General features: G+C 42.3%; 1 long non-coding RNA gene across 1 annotated transcript; it reads left to right on the top strand.

The window, feature by feature from the left end:
• The first annotated feature begins 11858 nt into the window (after positions 1-11858).
• On the top strand, positions 11859-12674 carry LOC142397861 (uncharacterized). Its single transcript, XR_012772730.1, has 3 exons — positions 11859-11945; positions 12234-12302; positions 12568-12674. It is a non-coding gene; the product is annotated as an uncharacterized LOC142397861 (long non-coding RNA).
• The last annotated feature ends 883 nt before the right edge of the window (positions 12675-13557 follow it).

The raw sequence follows: 13557 nt of genomic DNA on the forward strand, positions 1-13557 counted from the left end.
TTGCCTGTGATGTGCATTAATTGGTTTAACATCTTATCATTTCAGATGGTCTGCAATGCTGACTATTTGATCAGTAATGTTGTGGCAAAGTGGCCCGGCTCGGTCCACGACTCCCGAGTGTTTCGGAACTCAGAGATCTATCGGCGCCTATCACAAGGTGAGCCACAGAACCTCTATTGATAACCACTTTTAACTTCATGGCTGTGTTAAGACTGTCACTACTTATGAGGTTGTGATGGTAACATTTTGTATTCACAGGTGAATTCCTGGGTGTATTGCTGGGTGACAGAGGGTACGCCTGCCAGCCTTTTCTGCTCACTCCATTTGCAGACCCTCTGGAGCAGGGGTCTCCAACCTTTTTCCCATCTGAGAGCTACTTACACAAAATAAAAATGGCCGAGAGCTACTTGTGTTTTGTAACATTTATTATCATTGCTCATTTTGAACAAACAAACTCAATAAGCCTTCTTTTCCTGAACATTTGCAATATGTTACTGTCCACATCTCACATTCTGTATTAAAACATCACAAAAATAAAGAACAAAAATTGCATTCACAATAAAAACCATTTAGTTCAGTTCAATATTGAGCAGTGAAGGTGTGTGAGTGTGTGAGAATGTGTTCAGAAGTTCAGCCTTTTTAGCCAGTGAGATGACTGACACTGCAAGGAGTCAACAAGAGAGGTGTATGCTGGAGTGTATCCACTTAAGTTCACTCTTATGGAGTCATTTAAATGTTCATCGGTCAGTCTCGTTCTGAGCTTTGATTTCAGGACATTCATGTCAGAAAAAGCTGACTCACAGAGGTATGTAGACCCAAACAAAGCAGACATTTTCAGAGCTGCTTGGTGAAGATTTTCATAATCATATGGCTCTACCAAGCTCCAGAAATGCTGTGAATGCTGCTGAGACTTTAACTGCACATTGTTCTGAAGGTTTATAACCTCTATTTCCATTTCCTCAGGATCGACTCAGAAAAGTTCAGCCATCTGTCCTGAAATCTCACTTATGTCCACATTCATGAAAGGGTTGGCCATAAATGTCACACAGGGCTCAAGTTTCTCAAAGTCACTGAATCTGTCAGCAAACTCCTGTCCAAGCCTTGATAAGAGTCACAATACTTGGACACATTTAAAACGCTGGCTGCACCTGTGTGACTGTCCAGCATCTTTGAGATAGAGGGGAAGTGCTGAAATCTTCTGCTTTTCACTTGCTGAATGTACAATGACAGTTTTGCACTGAACGCCTTGACAGCACTGCTCATGTTGTCGCCATCGTAAACTCCTTCTCACTAGCCTAGCAAGCCAGACCTGTACAGCTTTTATTGACGCTGGATAGCAGTGTGGGCGGGATAAACGGTTGTCTGTCAAGTTGCGTCTGCACTCAACGCCACGGAATAGGATGGTGCAACAACCAATCAGAGCGTCGTCCCACCAACAGAGCAAGCTGGTAAATTAAACTTTTACCGTACCCGGTGAGCAAAACTCCGAAAACGTCCTTTTTTTTCAAGAAAAACTTAAGTGCAGTTATCTGTTCGTCTCGCAAAGAAAATTTTATATTTAAATCTTCTAGAGTCGCTGCCAAAGCCAACTCGAAAGCCTGTTGGCTGGGCGCAGCCACTGTTTACCTCTCTCTGGAACTACACACTGAAACGTAGCACCTCTGTTGTCACTAGGTAGCCCGGCCCCGACCCCGCTCCTCACGATTTGATTGGCCTGATTAAGTTTCGATTTTCAGCCTCGCAAAACGACCACAAGTGACTAGACTAGCCCGGGAGCAAATTCAATTTGCGGTCGCTGGTCAGACACTCAGATTTGCCGAGAGACCAATTAAGTTTTCAAATTAATGTATGATTCATTGGCCCTTTGGCGAGCTACTTGGAAAGGGGCGGTGAGCTACTGGTAGCTCGCGAGCGACGTGTTGGAGACCCCTGCTCTGGAGGCACAACTGGCATACAACCATGCCCATGCCAGAACAAGGGCCCGGATAGAAATGACATTTGGCCTACTGAAGGCACGCTTTCAGTGTCTGACCCACCTGAGAGTCAGCCCAGACAGGGCATGTGATATCATTGTGGCCTGTGCTGTCCTCCACAATGTGGCCTGCCTGAGAAAGGAGAGGGCCCCCAGAGTGCCAGCTCTCATAGACTGGGACATTCCTGCCATCTTCCCGGATGACGACTGTGGTCGGCTGGTCAGAGACCAATATGTGTTAAATTATTTTAATTAATATGCATGTTGATTTAATTTGGGCCTGCAATGGCAGAGGATTTTTTGTTAGGTTTTTGTGCTGTATAGGCAAGGCAATTTTATTTGTATAGCCCATTTTTACAAACAGTTTGTCTCAAACTGCATGCTGTGATTCTGTGCTTTTTGTCTTGTAGAGCACTGTGTGACTTCAGTTTTGAACGGAGCTGATGGTTTACTTGCTTTGATTCATCCTTGTTCAATAAAGGAACATCATGGTACTCTCTAATGTGTATTTATATTTATATGGTGATGTACTTTATGTGTAGTGTGTGGGAAACTAAATTATCTGATGATTGCAATTAATGATCACAAATGTTTCAATAATGATAGTGGGTATAGTTAAATGGTTTAACAATATGTTCTAGGCAGTGGAATAAATATTGGTTTCCATTTGTGGCGACCGCCGACTGAGATAAGGAATGAGATTAAGGAGATCCTGGAACTTAGCCTGGTCTGGAGCAGGCTAGCTTCACAGAATAAATCTCCATGGTAACTTAGGTCTGAACATATCCCACTTCCATCCAACTTTTGTGCAACTGGATCACGGATAAGTTGATCCAGGATAGCCAACGTATCCTGGCTTAATCCCTTATCTTAGTTTTGTGCAAAGGGCCTCTGAAGCACTGCTGTAAACAGTTATGGCACCATGTTGACGTACATAATAACACCATAAGGCACAGCTGGGATTTGAACCCAGGATCTCCTGTTTACTAGACAGGCACTTTGACCAACAGGCCACAGCGCCACATGGTTCATAAAACTGATGAAAGAATAAAGAGCAGAGGTCCGTTTCACGTAGCAGGTTTAGTGAAAACTCTGAGTTGATTAACCCTGAAATAAGGGAAACCCTGAGTTTTCCGTTTCACAAAGGGAGGTAACTCAACCCAGAGAAAGAGGGGTAACTCTAGCCTGTTTCACACAGAGGTAACTTAACCTCTCGGTCAGTTACCGTAGTAACAGACTCTCTGAACCTAACCTGGTCGGGACCAGGTTTTATTCAAGAAACCTCGAGTTTCTTTCTGTCTCCGCCCTCATTTAGCCACTGCGGTCACGCCATCTGCGCTTCGGAGAGGCACGCTCGTAGCCTGATTAACATAGACTTTCAAATCTCTTCGAGATTCTGGTCTGACCAAGACCATAACGAATACGATTCGAAATGGCCTGGTCAACCCGCCTCCCTCGGGTTGCTACTGGTTGTGGCCAGAAAAGGCTGTGCCTAAGCTTAAGCCAATCACACCACTCTTTCCTCTGACGTATGATTTAGCTACCAGCGGGGCTAACTGGTAGATTAAACTCTTACCAAAGCCAGTAGGGAGCAAGCCAGGCGAAAACGTCTTTCCTGTCAAGAAATGATTCAAGGGCTGTTCTTTGCTCGATTTTTAACGAGAATCTCCCGTCGAACACTTTCATTACAGCATCTACAACAGTGTCAAAAGCTTGATGCTGCTCCATGTTGATATTGAATGAAGAGCTTCCGTGTACAATCCATGGGTTGAGTGGCAGTTCAACCACGTCACTACCTTGAACCCGCCTCTACCCTGGGCCGTTGGCGCTGCTCAAAGTTGATTGCTTCCCGACAAAGTGGGTGGAGTTCCCATTTTTTCGGGAACTCGAATCCACCTGAATGAGCAGTTTGCCTGAGTAAGTGTAGCAGAGCCGAAGGTGTTGCGTCACTGCGAGGGCGGAGCCTGGGTAGCACGCTCGCGCTAGCTACACTTGAAAATCGAGTGCCCGTTTACATCTCGTCGTACGGTAAAGCGTGTGAGTGGATTTATGGTGCATTCAAGTGCACCCCGTAAACTCAGAAATCTATATCAAAGTTGATTTTTCATTTGTTGGAGTATACACCTGTCATTACTTGGTTGTTTTTTTTACTACATTCTTTTTAATGATTAAAACAAAATGATAGAACAAAATTATTGAAGCATATTCAGAATCAAACTCATTTCTGCATATTCAGATTTGAAAACTTCATTTAGAACCAAATCAAAATGTTCTCTCCACCAGATTCTTGTTCTACATGTCCCCAGCTACCTCTGTGGTGATTTTCAAGTTATTTCACTGCATCTTTGTTTAATAATCTGATGTTGAAATCATACCCAATGCATGATGTTTTAAAATATTAAAGATAAAATATTAGATTAACAGCAGATTAAAATATTAATAAAAAATAAAAAAAAACAATTGTTTTCTGCAAACTCCACCAGAATCTTCTTCTACATGTCCCCAGTATGTGTATGTGTGTGTGTGTGCGTGTGTGTGTGTGTGTGTGTGTGTGTGTGTGTGTGTGAGACCATATTCCTTATTGGACATCCAGCCCTACCTGCACCTGTCAGGGGGGTGTAGGGGAGGTGAAGGTAGGACACGGATGCGGACTTCAATATAGAATACTGAGTTTATTAACAAAAACAAAGTACAAACAAAAAGCGCGGCAGGGCAGGGCGGGGCAGGGCGGGACGAGACGAGATGAGACGAGCAATGGCAAAACTAAAAACCAAGACATGACCCGAAACACAAAAAACTTAAAACATGAGTCCATGGGCGTGACAGCACCAGATCCAAATCAACTTGTCATCTCTACCTTGTCTGCACCTCTCATCAGTGCACTAACACCCCACAGTGAGCAGTTTAATAAATACACCCTATCATAGTGGCCACTTGCATGGAAGATTTTGTTGAGAATTTGAATAAAATGTCTTCTCAGATTCCCAAAGAAACTTAATATTGATAAATCTGATGTAGCAATCAGATTTAACATATTTAGAAATGATTTAACAGAACTATATTGAAGATCACATAATGAGGACATTACAGTTAAGCCGTTACACAACTAAAACTATAATTTATTTTCCATCCTAATGCCTACACTGAACTGTCGATATAGTGTGGCTATAGGTTTAAGGGTATAGGTGATCTATCTAGCTGTGTACAACATAAAATTGTTATCAAGAAATAGTTTATTTGCTGTGTCATATGAATGCAAACTTTTTCCAAAAAGCTGGACAATTAAGTTTAACATGGAGATGTGAAACTTAAAATAGGGAAATAAGTCAAAAAATGAAGGAGTGCAGATAAATAATGGAGAGATATGGTATATTTAACCCCATAAAACCACATCTCGATAAAATACATGGTATTACACAGGAACATCTGGGCAACAGCTGAAAAAAAAGGACAAATTGTTTGTTTTGTTTATTTAACAGTGTATTTTTTAATTCCAACATGAACAAAAGCTATGTCAGACGTAGCCGTGAACCTTGTGTTTGAAATCTCAATATTTAGGAATATGCAGCAGTAAAGCAACATGAAAGCCAGGATAGGAGTATCTGGAGATGTGTTGTAGATTACATGCTGCATATATATTTGTCACATCCACTGTTGCTCTGAGCTCTGGAATTGCCAGTCCATGGTGCTAAAGCTCCACAACGTCCCATCATTTCAAGTCAAGAATCAGGTCATGCCTGGGCCTCCTTCATACACAGTTTTGAGTTAGCTTGCTTATTTTTTAAACTGCTCACTGTGAGGTGTTGTGGTGATAATTTCAGTTTGGTTCTGTCTCTTCCCTGTTTGGCTGTAGTGCACTGATGAGAGGTGCAGACAGGGTAGAGATGACCAGTTGATTTGGGCTGGTGCAGGTAGGGCTGGATGTCCAATAAGGAATATGGTCACACACACACACATACACACACAAGGACATCAAGCAAGTAAAAGGCACAAATGGTGAAATGAAACCACATTATGAAAAAGGAAAGAAGAAGAGTGATATAAAGAGATGGGGGGATGTGACCGATGATTTCAGCATCAGATTATTAAAAAATGATGCAGTGAAATGACTTCAAAATCACCACAGAGGTAGCTGGGGACATGTAGAACAAGAATCTGGTGGAGAGAACATTTTGATTTGGTTCTAAATGAAGTTTTCAAATCTGAATATGCAGAAATGAGTTTGATTCTGAATATGCTTCAATAATTTTGTTCTATCATTTTGTTTTAATCATTAAAAAGAATGTAGTAAAAAAAAACAACCAAGTAATGACAGGTGTATACTCCAACAAATGAAAAATCAACTTCGATATAGATTTCTGAGTTTATGGGGTGCACTTGAATGCACCATAAATCCACTCACACGCTTTACCGTACGACGCGATGTAAACGGGCACTCGATTTTCAAGTGTAGCTAGCGCGAGCGTGCCTCTCCGAAGCGCAGATGACGTGACCGCAGTACTTTGTCGTCCCCTGCTAGCTCCACAATCACTGTCAGCTCCTTTTTGAAGCCGCCGTCTTTCGCATTCTCCCCTGCATTCCTCACATCATTCAAGCTTGCATTCCTACTTTCTCCCTTCCGCATTCACTTCTCCATTCATTCTCATTTTCTCCTGCATTCATTCTTTCATTAATGGCGCTTTTCCACCAGCTCGCTTCGGCTCGGCGCGCTATTGCGAGTGAGTACAGTCTGCGAGAAAGGTGAGTGGTTAAGTTCGTTTTTTAAAAACATGTTTAGTGCCATATGTGTCTCCTTCTTTAAGAAAGTATTATGTCAATTGAATATAAATATAATTCATTACAAACGTTTTTTTGGGGAAAAATGTCTTTGCCTTGACACAAGACAAAGACATTTTCCTGGGCTAGCTTAAAGGTCCCATGGCATGAAAATTTCACTTTCAGAGGTTTTTGAGCCTTAAAATGAGTTTCTCTAGTCTCCTTAAATCACCCCAGTGAGTAGAAATTGCGAAATGTATTCACAGAGCAGTACAGCATTTCCTCCATGTTTTGAACAGAGCGCCTCGAATTGTCTCGTTGACTCAAGGCTCCTGGTATGACGTCATGCCAGGATAGAGCTCATCAAAATTTCCCACCCCCTCTCTCCGCCACGCCCTCTGTCTCCACCCACTGCTGGTAAACTACCTGTATATTACCCGCCCAACTCATGTGGAGTAGACCGAGACTCGACACGACTTAAGACAGTCACAGAAGATACAGCAATGGCTTCCAAACGACGTTACCATGCGAAATGTACTGTGCCAGGATGTGAAGATGAAGAGAAGAATATGTTTCCGCTTCCACCCTCTGTCCCTTTGAAAACGGAATGGCTAATTTCATTTAGAGGGACGGGTGCCCATGCATGTTCCAAAGAGTGTCAGTGTTTGCGCGACACATTTCAGAGGAATGCTTTCACAACCCTACACCTGAAGTTGAAGCCTGGATCAGTGCCAAGCCTTGCCGGTCCATCAGCTACCCACACGATCAAGTAAGTCATAATTATTTGCTAGCCGCTAGCACTTTATGGGTGACAGCTAACTAGCCAACATTAGCTGTGGAGGTATTTATCCATGAAACCTACACTGCGCTACAAAACCAATACTCTGTTAAACTGGTTAGATTTGGAAAATTGGTTGTAAAACAAGACATTTGTCTTTTGACCAAGTATCTTACGTGTAGGGGACTACATACAGCATGAATACTTAGGTAAGCAAGTCTAGTTCTGTTCTGCGGCTAGATACGTCTGTTACACGGAAAATGACGCCCGACGATAACAATTCATATTTTGTAAGCCTTTCTTTAGATTGGTGACTTTATATTTTGAAAGCTTTTGTTACGGTTTGGTGACCTTTTTTTTTTTTTTTTTTTTTTTTAACGTTGAGTCGTTTCTGCGTCTTTCGTGTGTGATATGCGATCGGGTGTTGTGGCTGGGTGAAGGATGTTTAGCAAACGTTTGCTGACTTCCCTCAAACATACACCATTACGTATCTGTCAATTCGAACACAATTTTACTTCAAATCTGTCGTGACACGTCAGTTTATCACGAGTGTAATGCTCAGCTTTCGAACCATGAGATGTGTGCTCTCTATCTGCATCAGGTTCACTCTTCACTGGCCAGTACATTAAGTGCTCAGTCCAGACATCCCGGACCAGGGATGCTATATATTCTATAGCATTTTGGAAAACAGCTTTTCAAATGCTCTCCCATGATGATGCATGTGTCTCTACCAGCTATCCCCCACCACCATGACAAATGAAAATTATGTGAGAAACACCGTTTACACATTGTTTCTTGTACTTTCAGACTGTACTTGGCAGCGATCCACTTTAATGAAAATGCAAACCGACCACAGGCCCAGACAGCAGACGGTGTACCTCCTCTTCAAAATCTCCTTTCCCAAATCCAAGAAGGGAGAGTGCAGTCAAACGTCAAAAGACTAAGCCAACCTTTGGTAAGACCTCAAAAGTTCAAGAATTCAAGTCCAACTACTTTTGCCTTTATCAAATTTACTGAGGTTAATTCCAACAAATAGGAATACAAAAAATGTGAAAAATAGCAATCTAAACAAACATAAATATATATATAGAACAGATATAAATATATAAATAAACATTGAAATGTACAAATGACTAACTGAAATATACAAATGTTGTGCTTGTACAGTGTGTATGAATGTTCTGTGTGAAAGGGTATGTGGATGTCCTGATGGACCTAATTTTTCACACGCGAGGCAGTCTAAACCCGGTGCAGTGTCCTTCATCATCGGGGTACTCTGCACGGATACGCAGGACCACACAGGCAGGAATGACCACTCTGATCCGGCGACCCAAAAAGCCCCAGCACCACGCCACGAACTGCCTGTAGGCCAAATACCTGAAGCGCCTGGAAGAACAGATAGAAAAAATGACACTTGAAGAGAATGTTGTTGTTCTTCTGTTATTGCTATGTTGTACATATTTACATATTCCTAAGGATTATTCTTGATTGTGTTTTAATAATGTCTTGTAAATAAATATACAAACACTCTTCATACTGTCTGCATAGCTGAATTATCAGGCTCTGTTGGGTGGGTGTACTGTAAACTCTTATGTATGTGGCTATGAGTGATTATTTTACAACGCTTACCGATGCGTTCTTCTCAGGCGTAAACTGCCAAACAGGTAGATCCAAATGTTTACAGTGTTACCTGAGGGATCTCCATGCAGCATCTATTCTCCCTTTCTGTGGGCATTATCTCGCAAATTCCACATTGACACCTATTATTTAAAAAAAAAAAAAAAGGCAGTGATATTCTGTTTTCAGGTAATGCCGGCAAATATAACAATGAAACATCTTTAGTGGCAAGTAAATGAGTTAACATGTGAGCATGGAGAATAATTACATGCTGGTCAGAATACTATCATGTTTTTTGCATGCCATAGGCTACTGTATAACTACATGGGCAACGAACAGCTGGCTGTTCCCAGTGAAGACGGGCTACTAAAAAGGTGTACACAAAAATCTGTAGCATAAGTTTCACTTCGTGTAGTTACACTTTGGATCCAGCACCTGGTCAGGATATGATGAGGTATGTTTTTTTTTTTTTGTTTGTTTTTTGTATATTACAGCATGTAAACCTTTGTCTAGAAAACTTGGTTATAAATCGCTCCCCTTATGTCAACACTGGGTGGAGAATCATTTGCATGTTGGCAATGTGTACTATGGGAAATACTTTGGCAGTGTTACTGTTGTACAATGCAAGGCGACATTGAGAAAGTTATTGGTGTAGAGACTGGAGATGCCAGCAGCCATACTCACTAATGTTAGCACTGCAAATACGTGCCCACATTGTAAAATAAGTTGGGAACTTATACGTTTTGTAAGCAAAAATAATATTTTAGGTAGTCCTGATGTAGTGACTACAATTTCTGCTCTAATTAGGCTACCGTAGGCTAAGCCACTGCTATATCTGCGCACCTCACAGTGGTTCGGACCGACCCAACTATAAACGTTTCCAGACATAACATTTCAAACTCACCATTCTGAGACGTTTAGCTGAAGGCGCTGCTGATCTGCAGGTTGTTGCTGAACTGCCTGCGCTTCGGCTTCAGGGTCCAATTCCGGGTTGAAGGCGAAAGGTACGATGGTTTGCTCAACTGCCATTTCTATTTTTTTTCCTACTAGCAGGCAGCTAACATGCGCGGAGCCAAAACAGAGAATCAGACACGCCCCCATTCAGCCATGACACACCCCTCGCGCTCCTCCTTGCTTCTCATTAGGAAAACGGCACTGGAGAGAGCTCTGAAATGCGGCTTTCTTCTAAGTGGCCAAATCTGCGTTTTCCGGGTGAATTTTGAGAACGCCTGGGGGTATAACATCCTGAAGCCTCCGAAAGCCCATTTAAAGCGCCGCTACTATACCATGCCATGGGAACTTTAAGGTTCCCAATTATGCTGAAAAGAATTGTCCATTAAGACGAACATTTCTTTATTTGGATAATGTGTTTCATAAACGGGGAAGAAAGAATTATATTTCACAAGCTACGATCGAGTTTTGACACCAGAGGGCGTCAAGGTCATAAATGTTCTTCGACAGTTAACCGCTTTGAAGAAAATGGCCGCCCATAAGAGTTGTCAATGCATTGCTCTTGTTGAAACTAATTATGTAGTGTAAATTACTAGAGGTGTTCGACGGCGCTGTGTTTATATATGTAAACACATGTATTTTAAATGGTACTGAGTAATGGTAATGGTCCGCTTTTGCTTTGGAAAATTAAATAAATTGATTTTAAATAAGGCTGCACGGTGGTGCGGTCGTGTGGGTTCTCTCCGGGTACTCCGGCTTCCCTGTCCAAAAACATGCATGTTAGGTTAATTACTGTGTCTCAAATTGTCCCGAGGAGTGAGTGTGAGCGTGTGTGTGGTTGTTCGTCTCGTTTGTCTCTCTCGCCCGATTACCCTGGGATAGGCTCCAGCCCCCGACCCGACCGACGGATTAAGCGGGTGTAGAAAATGGATGGATGGATGGAGTTTACATAAATTGCCTATTCAGTACAAAACCAGTTCGGTATCATTTTTGGACAGCTGACTTCAGGCACTATGAAAATGAGTGCACAGGAAATTAACCTTAGACATAATGAACTGCTCAGTTAAGCAATGTATGATGGGAAACAGAGGCGGGACCTTCCGTAAACCACAACCATGCAATTTTAAGGAGGTATTCAGGTGCTCATGGGAAATGCACAACTCCTCAGCAATAGAACTGTATATGCTATTGTAGTAATTTACTAAATATATCAAACATGTACAGGTAAGTGAGTGATGGTTCATTGTTCTGGTGATGAACACAACTGTAACATGTGACTAACATAATGGTAAAGCTAGGTACAAGGAAATTCCAAGGGAATGTTTGTATTTGTCATTTTTTAAACAGAAAATTGTATATATATACACATGTGGATGTGTGTTTATATATCTGTAAATATTGAACTCATTCCTTTGTCTGTGTTCCTCTTGTCTTTGCAGAATGGCACTAAAAGAGCTGCTGACCAAAAAGGCCCTAGGGCCACATTTTAAGCCCCCTACGCTGCGAGTGCAGGTACTGTGCAGCAGAGTACACGCGAGGGTGGTTGCTTGGGACCTCAGTGAGGTCTCAGCAACCCCCCCGCTGTACTAAGACGAACAAGTCACTACTCTGACACTTTTGGAGGAATTTTCCTCCAAAGTGGATGATGGGAAGGGGTACCTCATGAGAGGGTACACCCTGAAAGGGGTTTCTCCTCCTCGCACCATTTGGGTGAGCAGGTAGACCCAGTTTTTTAGGAGCTCCCCATTAGATATATCCCCAGAGCTCAAGAGCCAGGCCCAGGCTCTGCTTTTCCCTGAGTCCAAGGACACACAAGTTGGAGAAATCCAACAGGCAAAGGGCCTCATGACTGTTGTGGGGCAGGTCATGGAAGTAAGTTAGTTCTATGTAAAGATGAAACATCACATCATAATGCACAGAGATAAATCAACATAACAAAGTTAACAGCACCTGCTGTCAGCCAACTTTGCTAATCCTCTTGCAATTTTAGGAAGAAGAGTATTTGATAAGATAACAGTGAAATCTGTCATTTTACCATAACCATCAACTTTTTAGAACACTTCTGTAATTATTCATCAGGCCGGGATAAAATGATCTAATTGACTGACTACTGTGAGTATGAATGGTGTTATTAACACTTTCATCCATTTTGTTTTTTAGTTATCTGCAATAAAGAAGATCGTGATGGGGAGAGAGCCGGTCCCAATGAGGACCCTGCAGCTTCAGGAGGTAAGACGAGACATTGTGAAGAGGACAAGGATTGGGTGGGAGAAGCAGACTTCTGAACAACTGAACAAACTGATGGTGTCAGATCTGCTTTTTAATGCACTCAAGTTTAATATTTTCTACAGTCGGCCTGGAATTGTGGCATGTGCTAAAGTTCTTTTCATATATCTAAAAATAAAACACCTATGTTTACTTAAGCCAGTTGTATTAGAATTACAGAGCAGTACTCTGTGAGGACTATAACCACAACAATCTATTTTATGTACAGGGGGCTGCCAAGGTCGATGTGGCCCTCTGGAGGGAGGTGGCCATCGCTAAGGTGGAAGTCGGGGCCACCCTCAAGGTCACACGTTTAAAAAGGGGAAAGTCAGCGTATCAGGACCAGCTGAACAGCACAAATTATTCAGTGCTGGAGGTAAATTTTTAAATGATGAGAACATAAAACAATTATAACAATAAAGGCACCACAGTAAATAGTATATATTTTCTAATAAACATGAATAACATGAATAATGACGCATCAAAGGTGTTTCGTTAACACTTTTGTCAACACCAAATACACATTACTTCTTCTTTGGTGAAAATGCCATCTTTAAATGCACTACAGCCACCAAAACACTTCATAATTCACCCAAAACTGACTTGTGCTGCCATAATTCTGATAAAAAAAATAATGTAACCTGGCAAAACTATCCATCCATCCATTTTCTACACCCGTTTAATCCAACTCATGGTCATGGGGGGCTTGGCGCCTAATCCCAGTCATCATTGGGTGGGAGGCGGGGTACACTGTGGACAGGTCGCCAGTCCATCACAGGGCCACACAGAGACCCACCAGACGAACAACCACACACTCACCCCTAGGGACGATTTTAGAGACACCAGTTAACCTGCCATGCATGTTTTTGGATGATGGGAGGAAGCCAGAGTCCCCGGAGAGAAGCCACACATACATACAACCATACAGAAAGAAACTGAACATGGAACCCTCTTGCTGTGAGGTGACAGTGCTAACCACCGTGCCACCCCAGAAAAACTAGTCGAGAACTAAATGTTTACAAAGCTAAAGACCACTAACGTGTATACATCACAGATGTAAACAGGGCTTGTATCCCCCATTTTGTTGATGTGACATATTATCATGTTGATGAGACTAATTTGTTGTCTCCCTCACAGATGCTCAGTGCCAGTCCAACATCGGCCTTGGCCATTGAGGTGCTCGGGGTTCTGGAGGGGGAGACGGAGGGCGTGGTGGACC

This window comes from Odontesthes bonariensis, chromosome 2 (assembly GCF_027942865.1).
Source record: "Odontesthes bonariensis isolate fOdoBon6 chromosome 2, fOdoBon6.hap1, whole genome shotgun sequence".
NCBI lineage: Eukaryota > Metazoa > Chordata > Actinopteri > Atheriniformes > Atherinopsidae > Odontesthes > Odontesthes bonariensis.